This window comes from Carlito syrichta, unplaced genomic scaffold (assembly GCF_000164805.1).
Source record: "Carlito syrichta isolate Samal-C Ts95f unplaced genomic scaffold, Tarsius_syrichta-2.0.1 Scaffold65326, whole genome shotgun sequence".
Taxonomy (NCBI): domain Eukaryota; kingdom Metazoa; phylum Chordata; class Mammalia; order Primates; family Tarsiidae; genus Carlito; species Carlito syrichta.
In genome coordinates this window covers 1-8960 of record NW_007009422.1, presented here as the reverse complement: position 1 = coordinate 8960, position 8960 = coordinate 1, and the positions used below count along the sequence as shown (strand labels likewise).

Here is an 8960-nt window from a genome sequence, read left to right as displayed (position 1 = left end):
TGAGATTTGGTACATATGCTAGCATACCTGCAGCCTCAGTCCCACCTTTCGACTCTGGGGTCTTTCCATTTAACCAGGATTCGGTACCATTCACAGCAAGGTCAAATAGAAAAAATAAGTTTTTTCTTCTGGAACTTGAGTTTCTGGTCGGAAGATAAAGACTGCCGTTAGACGCCAGAAATAAAGGCTCATTGGTGTTAGCACACAGTTTTAACAACAGCTAGTGCCATTTTCAGACTGGACTGGACCGTGTGCTGTGGTTATCTGAAGTCAGATCTACCTAAGGACTTATTTAATTTGGAAACTTTCCTCCTTTTTCTTTCTTTATAGAAGCCGCATCCCCACCTCACCCACACTCTTTTTAAAAATAATAGCCGAACTGGGGACTGATTCTTCAGCAAAAATATTTTATGATCCAGCAGATTATACACTGATTTGACATAGTCCCGTTATACCCAGGATAGAGCTCACACGGAGAATGACTTTGTACAGAAACTCTTTTGTCTGCACCAAGTATGTGGCGGTGACAAGAATTTATGGGATGCATTGGAATTGTAATTTTATCTGAGGAATTCTGTATAGATTAGAATTCAGTACAGATTAGAGGATGTTGAAATGAACGGTTTCTATGCCACGTTTGTGCTGGTGTATGTGCGAAGTGAGTGAGTTAGGCATATCGTGCACTAAAATCTTTTGATACAGGAAGGCTGATTAAAGAATGGTCCATGCTAAGGACTTGTTAGATCTAGTTTATTCTCCATTGAATAATTATATGCCATTTCTGTATTTTAATTCTTCTATTATCTGTCTTGCATTTTTCATTATTTTATTATGAAACTTATGTAAACACAATTTTGTTTCTGTACTTTTTTGCATAACATAAAATCTGTGAACTTGAAATTTGAACTTTTGTGTTAGAAATTTTTGTTGTTTGTTTAGTCTTGTCTCAGATTTTATTATGTAAATCCCATTATTCAAAGTTGTCTAAATCCATTTGGAAATCTATTTAAAAAGTTGGGGATTCTTAAAGTTGAATTTATTGACTTTTCTGATTCAGTTTTGTTTGGACCAAAACCAGTATGTACAAAGCTTTAAGAATATATTTTTATATTGACTGAAATAAACTGTGATGACTTTGGATAAAAAGGAAAAGTTTAATATTAAAGCCATGTTTATTACAGTGTAATTAACATATTAAACCATGAGATAAATGCCATCAATAAAAACTTATGATGTAAAAAAAAAAAAAAAAGAAAAGAATCACAAGCAAAGGCAGATGTGGTTCCCTTCTCCCCTACTCCAACCTCAACGCTGCTAACAATTTTCAAGCCTTAAATCAGATTATTAGGCATATAATGGGTAAAAAAGTCTCTTTAATACAAGTACAATTAGCATTACCTTATAAAAGATATTGGGTTATAAAGGCTAGAAAAACAATATGTATCTGAAGAAGCAATGAAAATACCTCAAGGTGAAACTGTCAGAACTACTTACAGTTCCCTCTGAAATCACATTCTGACCACTTATGTACTCAAGCAAAAAGTAGTAAATTGGAATCAGCATAATTTAATAAGGAATTATAACTATTTGATGAATAATACTAAAACAAATCTCAACCCAAGTTAACTTCTCAGCATAATTTGTGAGGCATTTCCAGCCTCTCTAGACAACTCACACATTCTGCAATAGGTCTTACCACTGAATTTTTTGTTATTCTGTTCTCTCTTCTAAGAATGTCCTTTCTTAGTAGTGGGTCCTCACACTTTAACTTTTATGATGACCACATGTGTACCTAACCCTGAATTGTACTCCACATTTCTAAAAAAAAAAAAAAGTCCTTTCTCCCCTTCTCACCAGTCAGTGCATGCAAAACTAACTCATCCTTTAGAAACAAGTTCAAATGCCACTTAAGACTTGAAACTTTCTCTTATCCTCCATCCAGTGTAAACTCTCTAAAAAAGTCAATATCTTTTTCCTGCACACATTTTAGTAGTAGCGACCGACATTTATTAAAAGATCACTATGTTCCATGTGTTGTGCTAAATTCTTTATATGCATAATTACCAACATAAAATAATGTGCTGTTTAGTCCCCAACATAAAACTATGAAGTTACAACCATTTTACAGAGAATTTGGAAGCTCAAGATGGTTAACTAACTTGAGGGTTGCACAGCTAGAAAGTTGAAGAGTTTGCATTCAAACTCCTACCTTACAGCCTTGTAAATTCATTACACTGTTATCCTGTTTTTATCCCTAAGAATGGCTGGCACCATGTATGTCACATTGTGAAATAGAGGAGCTATTCAAAGGATGTTATCTAGGTTGGAGAGTGACCCAAGTGAGAAGAGTCTGTGACACCGAAGATTATGAGACAGCCAGAGAACATCAGCAATTCTCAAGGAAAATAGAAAGAAAATATATTTTCTGAAATAGAATATACTCATTTTGCATAGTCAAAACAAGGCAGGCATAGTAATCATAAGTCAAAGATACTGAGGGCAATTATATAAAAGGATAAAAGACACTCAGTGAGAGAAAGAAAAAGAATAACTTACCTGTTCATTTAACAAGGCATTAAACTAATCCTTCCAGTTGTTATTTGCTTAATTTCAAATCTTGGAGAAACATTACAGGTCAAAGAGTATAATTATATAATGATTTTAGAACTCTCCACAGTATCCCTGATGGGCTCCTGCCAATCCCACCTTGAACTTGAACAATTCAAACTTCACTTTTTTCAGTTCAGTTAAAAAAATGGGAATAATCTTAATTAAGAAACTTAATTCTTTTTTTTGTTGTTGTTGAGTTGGGGGTCTTACTCTGTGGCCAAGGCTGGAGTGCAGTGGCATGGTCACGACTATCATAATCTCAATCGGCTGGGCTCAGGTGATCCTTCTGCCTCAGCCTTCTGATGAGCTACAGGAACTACAGGCAGATGCCCAGCTAATTTTTTTGACTTATTGTAGAGACAAGATCTGACCATATTTCCCAGGCTGGTCCAGAACTTCTGGGCTGAGGCAATCCTTTCCCCTCAGCCTCCCAAAGTGCTGAGATGACAGGCATAAGCCACCATGCACAGCCAGAAACTTAATTCTTCATGGTTTTCAGTAACTAAAAGTGGCATCTGAGGCTAAAAGTGAAAATCCATATTTTGAGCTCATTGTTGAATTGTGTACAGTGAGCAGAGAAGGAAGCCTTGCCTTTGCATTTCCAAACAGCCTGGGGAAAGGCAGGAGGCAAAGTGGGGCCTTTTCAGGAGACTGGGGCTGAAGTAGCTTTGTCCTGAGGCCCTGAATATCTGGCCAGTTAGCCTGGGTTCCTGATCTATGCACAGCCTGTGCAGACGAGAGCGTTCCTTTGAGCTAGCCCTCATCCTTTACCCAGCAAGCTCCCACAAAAAGCATTTCTCAGAGCTGTCTGCACAGCCTGCTTTCTTAGAATATAAATAATAGGGTTAAGGAGAGGTGTCATCACAGTATAGGTGACAGCAATAAGCTGATCCCACTCAAGGGAGTAGCTGGCTTTGGGCCTTATATACATGAAGGAGGCACAGCCATAGTGAATAATGTCCATGGTATCAGGCACAGGTGGAGCAGGCCTTCTTCTGCCCTCAGCAGAGGAAAGCCTCGGGATTGCTGCCAGGATGTAGGCATAGGAAATGGTATCTAGCCTGATGATGAAAAAGGAGACCAGGAGGACCAGACTGAGGATGAGAAATCCCAGCTCACTGAGGCCTATATCCCCACAGGCTAGGCTCAGCACTGGTGGGGTGTCACAAAGAAGTGTTGAATTTCATGGGAGCTGCAGAAAGACAGGTGGAACATGACTAGTGTCATTCCCAGTCCAAAGAGGTATCCACTCAGGAAGGAGATACCAACCAGCTGGAAACAGAGGGTAGGATTCAGGCAACTTGCATAGTGCAGTGGGGCCACATGCCAGACAGAAGGAAACAGTTGGCACAGGCCCATGAAGCAGAAAGGAACATCTGGGCAGCACAGCCCATGTAAGAGATAGTCTGAACCTCCAGAACCAGGCCAGAGAGCATCCTGGAGATGATGCCCAAAGTGCAGCAGGTTTCTGAGAAAGATAGAAAGGAAAGAAAGAGGTACATGGGGGTGTGAAGACGGCTATCTAGCCTGATGATGACAATAATAAAGACATTGCTGGTCAGGGTGACAAGATACAGACAGAGGAACAAAGCAAAGAGCAGGAGTTGCAGCTCTCCAAAACTGATGAAGCCCAGGAAGACAAAATCTCTCTAGTAGTTCACATTGAGCTGCCCCATTCTGAGTGATATCTCTGTTAGATTTGCTGATTTCTTCCACCTTGCCAGAAGATGCTTAGCTTCATTAAAAGTCTGGATGAGATGGATGAGATGTATTTGTCTTGTGCCAGTTGTAACTTGAAAAAGAAGTTCCAATTTAGACTGCAGTTAAACTTCAGAAGGGTATTCATTACAGTAGACACAAATGTATGACTCCATTTTCACATGCATGTATGTGCATATACACATACACAATGCTCACATACATTCACACACTTTCACACAAACATATATGTACTATGTATATGTGAGCACATATAAAGCACTGCACATAATTATGCACACGTTATACATTCAAAGCCATGGATTGCACATTTGCTATCAATAACCACATGCACAGATATACCAGGCATGCACATACACTGCAAACACAAATGTATTCGAATAGCACACAAGTTTGTGGATGCATACACTACATATATGTTCATACTGACTTTGTGCATACACTGCCACATAAGACTACACATTTGGACACATACGTCTTGCCTATTAGAATTTTGGGTTAAGGTAGAGGGGCTTGATAGATATTATTTTATAGATCAGGTAACAAAGGTCAGGAGAGGTGACATGACTTTTTTGAAGTCACACAGAGCCAGAACTAGAGGACAAATATGGTAAGTCCTAGTCTAACTTGATTTCCATCATATAATGATGACTCTCTTCCAAGCCATTTTACCCTTTCCAAATTCCTTGGGCACAGTAGGGCAGACTCCTTTTCCACGTGAGTCTATGCTGAACACCAAAGAAATCATCAGGGCTCAGGGCAGGTTTTGCAGCAGATATCCCTCAGCTTGAAATTCAACCAGCAGGCACTGCTGCCTCCCAAAATTCTACTCTGAACCAAAGCATAAGAGAAATAAAGCATGGGAGAATTCTTCACTCAACCTGAAGAAGCTTGCAGTGTAAGTCCTGATTTTCCACACTCATGCACTAGACTGCCTCCCAGCAGGCTAGCCTGCAGGAGAAATACCTCTGGTGCATCTCAGAATCTCCTTTTCTGAGCAGAATGATGTCCCCCAGTGATACCAAGAAACCTCCTTCCACACTCCTAGCCCCAAGTGGTGAATCATATCTGCTTGCATCCAAATAGCTTCTCTCTCTCTGAGGATTCCGCAGTACCAGTGGGTGCTGTTTCAGGAAGCATATCTAATTGCTCTTCTTGTCATTAGTTGGGAATATCCTTTGGGAGAAAACAGAAGAAAGAATGTGAGTAAAGTGATGCTGGGATCATGACTTAAACAATAAGTATACTATTATGTTCTAAATTAATTATTTTCACGGAGTGAATCTCTTCTAAAACTTAAAATAACCTTGTGAGATAATGTTAATAGTTACATTTTATAGAAGAGGAAAATGAGCCTGATAGAGTTGAAGTGACCTGTCCAAGATTATGCTATTATGACCTCAGGATGTATGCTTTTAAATGTGTACAATAAGAAGTATAACTTAAAATTAAACCAGGAATGCGCCTTTTCCTTACTGTTGCCTCAAGAGACTGATGTGAATATATCACATATGTGTCTGGTTTCAAAGACATTCTACAGAATACCTGACTCTCTCAAGGTCAGTTTTGTCTATATCCTCACTTGTTCCAGGCAAATCTTACTGACAAGTTTCTGCAAAACAAAAGAAACCATCAAGAGAGTGGGTAGACAGCCCACAGAATGGGAAAAAATATTTGCCAACTGTATATCTGACAAAGGCCTAACATCCAGGATCTACAAGGAACTCAAACGTGTTGAAAGAAAAAAAAAAGCAGCCCCATTAAAAAGTGGGTAAAAGACATGAATAGACATTTCTCAAAAGACTATACGGGCAGCCAACAGACACATGAAAAAGTGCTCAGCTTCACTCCTCATCAGAGAAATGCAAATCAAAACCACATTGAGATACAAGCTAACCCCACTAAAAAGGGCTATCATCAGTTTTTTAAAAAAAATTTCTTTATTTCTATCCTTTTTCTTTTCCCCACAATGCTGCAATATCTGCACCCAGAATTCTCTTCTACTTTCCACTCTCAGATTGTCCTGAAACCTCAAATTGTCCCAAAAGTCCACAGAGGTTAATCACTTTCTCTGACCCATCACTCTTAAAGTACACGTTTCTCTAATATAGAAATGGTGCAAATATTTACACCTCCAATATACATCCTTACTCATGAACTGATTTAATAAAATAATAAAGGCAATTTAAAAAATGTATTCAATCAGATATTGGCTAACTTCATTATATGAATTTAACGCACATTCAAAGATTATTATTATTTACAATTTTCAGATGAGAAATTTAAAGCATAAAGAATAGACTAGACTGGGCTTGGTGGCTCAGCCTGTAATTCCAGCACTTTGGGAGTCCGAGGCCACTGGGTTGCCTGAACTTGCGAGTTCGAGACTGGTCTGGAAAACTTGGTGAGTCCTCTTCTCTGCAATAAATCAAAAAGTAGCTGGGCATGGTAGCGCGAGCCTGTAGTTCCGGCTACTTGGAAGGCTGAGGCGGAAGGATCGCCTGAGCCCAGCAGGTTGAGGCTGCGGTGGCCCGGAGTGTGCCACTGCACTCCAGTCTGGGAGACAGAGTGAGACTCCAACTAAAAATAAGTAAACAAACAAACAAACAAACAAAGGCTAGATTATCTGGGCGTGGTAGCACACACCTGTAGTTCCAGCTACTTGGAAGGTTGAGGCTGAAGGATTGCCAGAGCCCAGCAGGTCGAGGCTGCAGTGGCTGGGAGCATGCCAGTGCCCTCCAACTTGGGTGACAAAGTGAGACTCCAATTCAAAAAAAAAAAAGGCTAGGTGTGGTGGCTTACTCCTATAACCTCAACACTTTGGGAGGCTGAAGTAGGAGGATTGTTTGAGCCCAGGAGTTCAAGGCTCCAGTGAGCCATGATCACAACACCACATTCCAGCCTAGTCTAAAGAATGGGAGCTTGTCTCAAAAAAAAAAAAATTAAGAAAGAAAGATCACAATAGCAAAATCATGGAACCAACCATGCTGTCCATTAAAGCTGGACTGTATTTAAAAAATGTGGTACATATACACAATGGAATATTATGCAGCCAAGAGGAAGGACAAACATATGGACTTTGCAGCACCTAGGATGGATTTAGAACCGATCATACTCAGTGATCTATCACAGGAATAAAGAAGAGAGTACCATATGTTCTCACTCATAAGCGGACCTTGAACAATTTTCATAATACTATAGGAAAGGGATTGACAGTAGTGAGAAAGTGCCAGGGTAGGAGAGTGGGACTGGCAGTTGAGGGAAACTGGTAGAGGAGGGAGGGGCACACCTCATCAACAAGGATACCTGCATAATCAACATTTGTATACCTAACTCTGAATTGTATCCACATCTTTAAAATAAATAAATAAACAACAAGAAAGAAAGGGAAGAAAGAAAGAAAGAAAAAGAAAATTAACTTAGGATAGCACAGACAGATGGAGACACAGTGACAAGTAGACTCAAGAGCTCTCTCTCTTAATTACCATACTATTTGTGGTGCCCTGCATTGCTTTGGAAGATCTAAAAGATGAGTAAGGCTAGATATGGTGGTTCATGCCTGTAATTCTAACACTTTGGGAGGTTTAGGTAGGAGGATTGCTTGAGGTCAGAAGTTGGAGATCCACCTGACCAACATAGTGAGACCTTGTCTCTATTATAAATAATAAATAAATAAATAATAAGATGAGCAAGATGTGTGTGGACACAAGTATAACATGGATATAACTATTGACTCTAGAACTATTTTTCTTGCACTATTATTTTAGTTGTTGGTCTAGGGATTATGGCATGTATTTTAGCACAATCTACTTAAACTGAACATTGAATTATTTTCACTTAAGAAAATTTGCAGTGGTTTAATTGCATTTATGTAATTCTACCAACACATTATCATAATTTTTACTCAGGCGTATGCTATTATTAAACATTAAAAAAGTGTATGTATAATCTTCTGTATTTAACCAATGATTGCTATTTCAGTGCTCTTCATTCTTTCTTGTATAACCAAGTTTCATTTTTCTCCAGTCTTAAGGACTTCTTTTAATATTTGTTACAGCACAGGTTGGTAACCACATTATCTACAATTTTATTTGAAAAATCTTCATTTTTCCTTTATCAGTGATGTACACTTTTGCTGGATATAATATTACTGGTCATCAGGACATTTTTTTCTTTCATCTTTCAATATGTCATTTTCTTTTTTTGAGTTGGAGTCTCACTCCATCCCCAGACTGGAGAGCAGCAGAATGCTCCCGGCCACTGCAGCCTCAACCCGCTGGGTTCCAGTGATCCTTCCACCACAGCCTTCTGAGTAGCCAGAATTACAGGCATGCGCTACCACGCCCAGCTGATTTTTAAAAAATTTATTGTAGAGATGAGGTCTCGCCAAGTTGCCCGGGCGGGTCTCGAACCCGCGGGCTCAGGCAATCCACTCCCAAAGCGCTGGGATTACAGGCTGAACCACCAAGCCTGGCCAATATGTCATTTTCTTTCTTTTTTTTTTTTCTTGTTTTGTTTTTTCTGTATAAAAAAGGGACCCCGATATCAAGGTAGGGATGGGGACAAGATGGGACATACCCCATACTGTAGAGAAATGGGGGGGGGGACAGGAGGAGAGGCCTCAAAAGGAG

The 8960-nt window shown here is 39.5% G+C and overlaps 1 pseudogene; it reads right to left on the bottom strand.

Annotated features, from left to right (window-relative positions):
• Nucleotides 1-3370: 3370 nt before the first annotated feature.
• Nucleotides 3371-4286, bottom strand: LOC110594866 (annotated as a pseudogene).
• Nucleotides 4287-8960: the final 4674 nt, after the last annotated feature.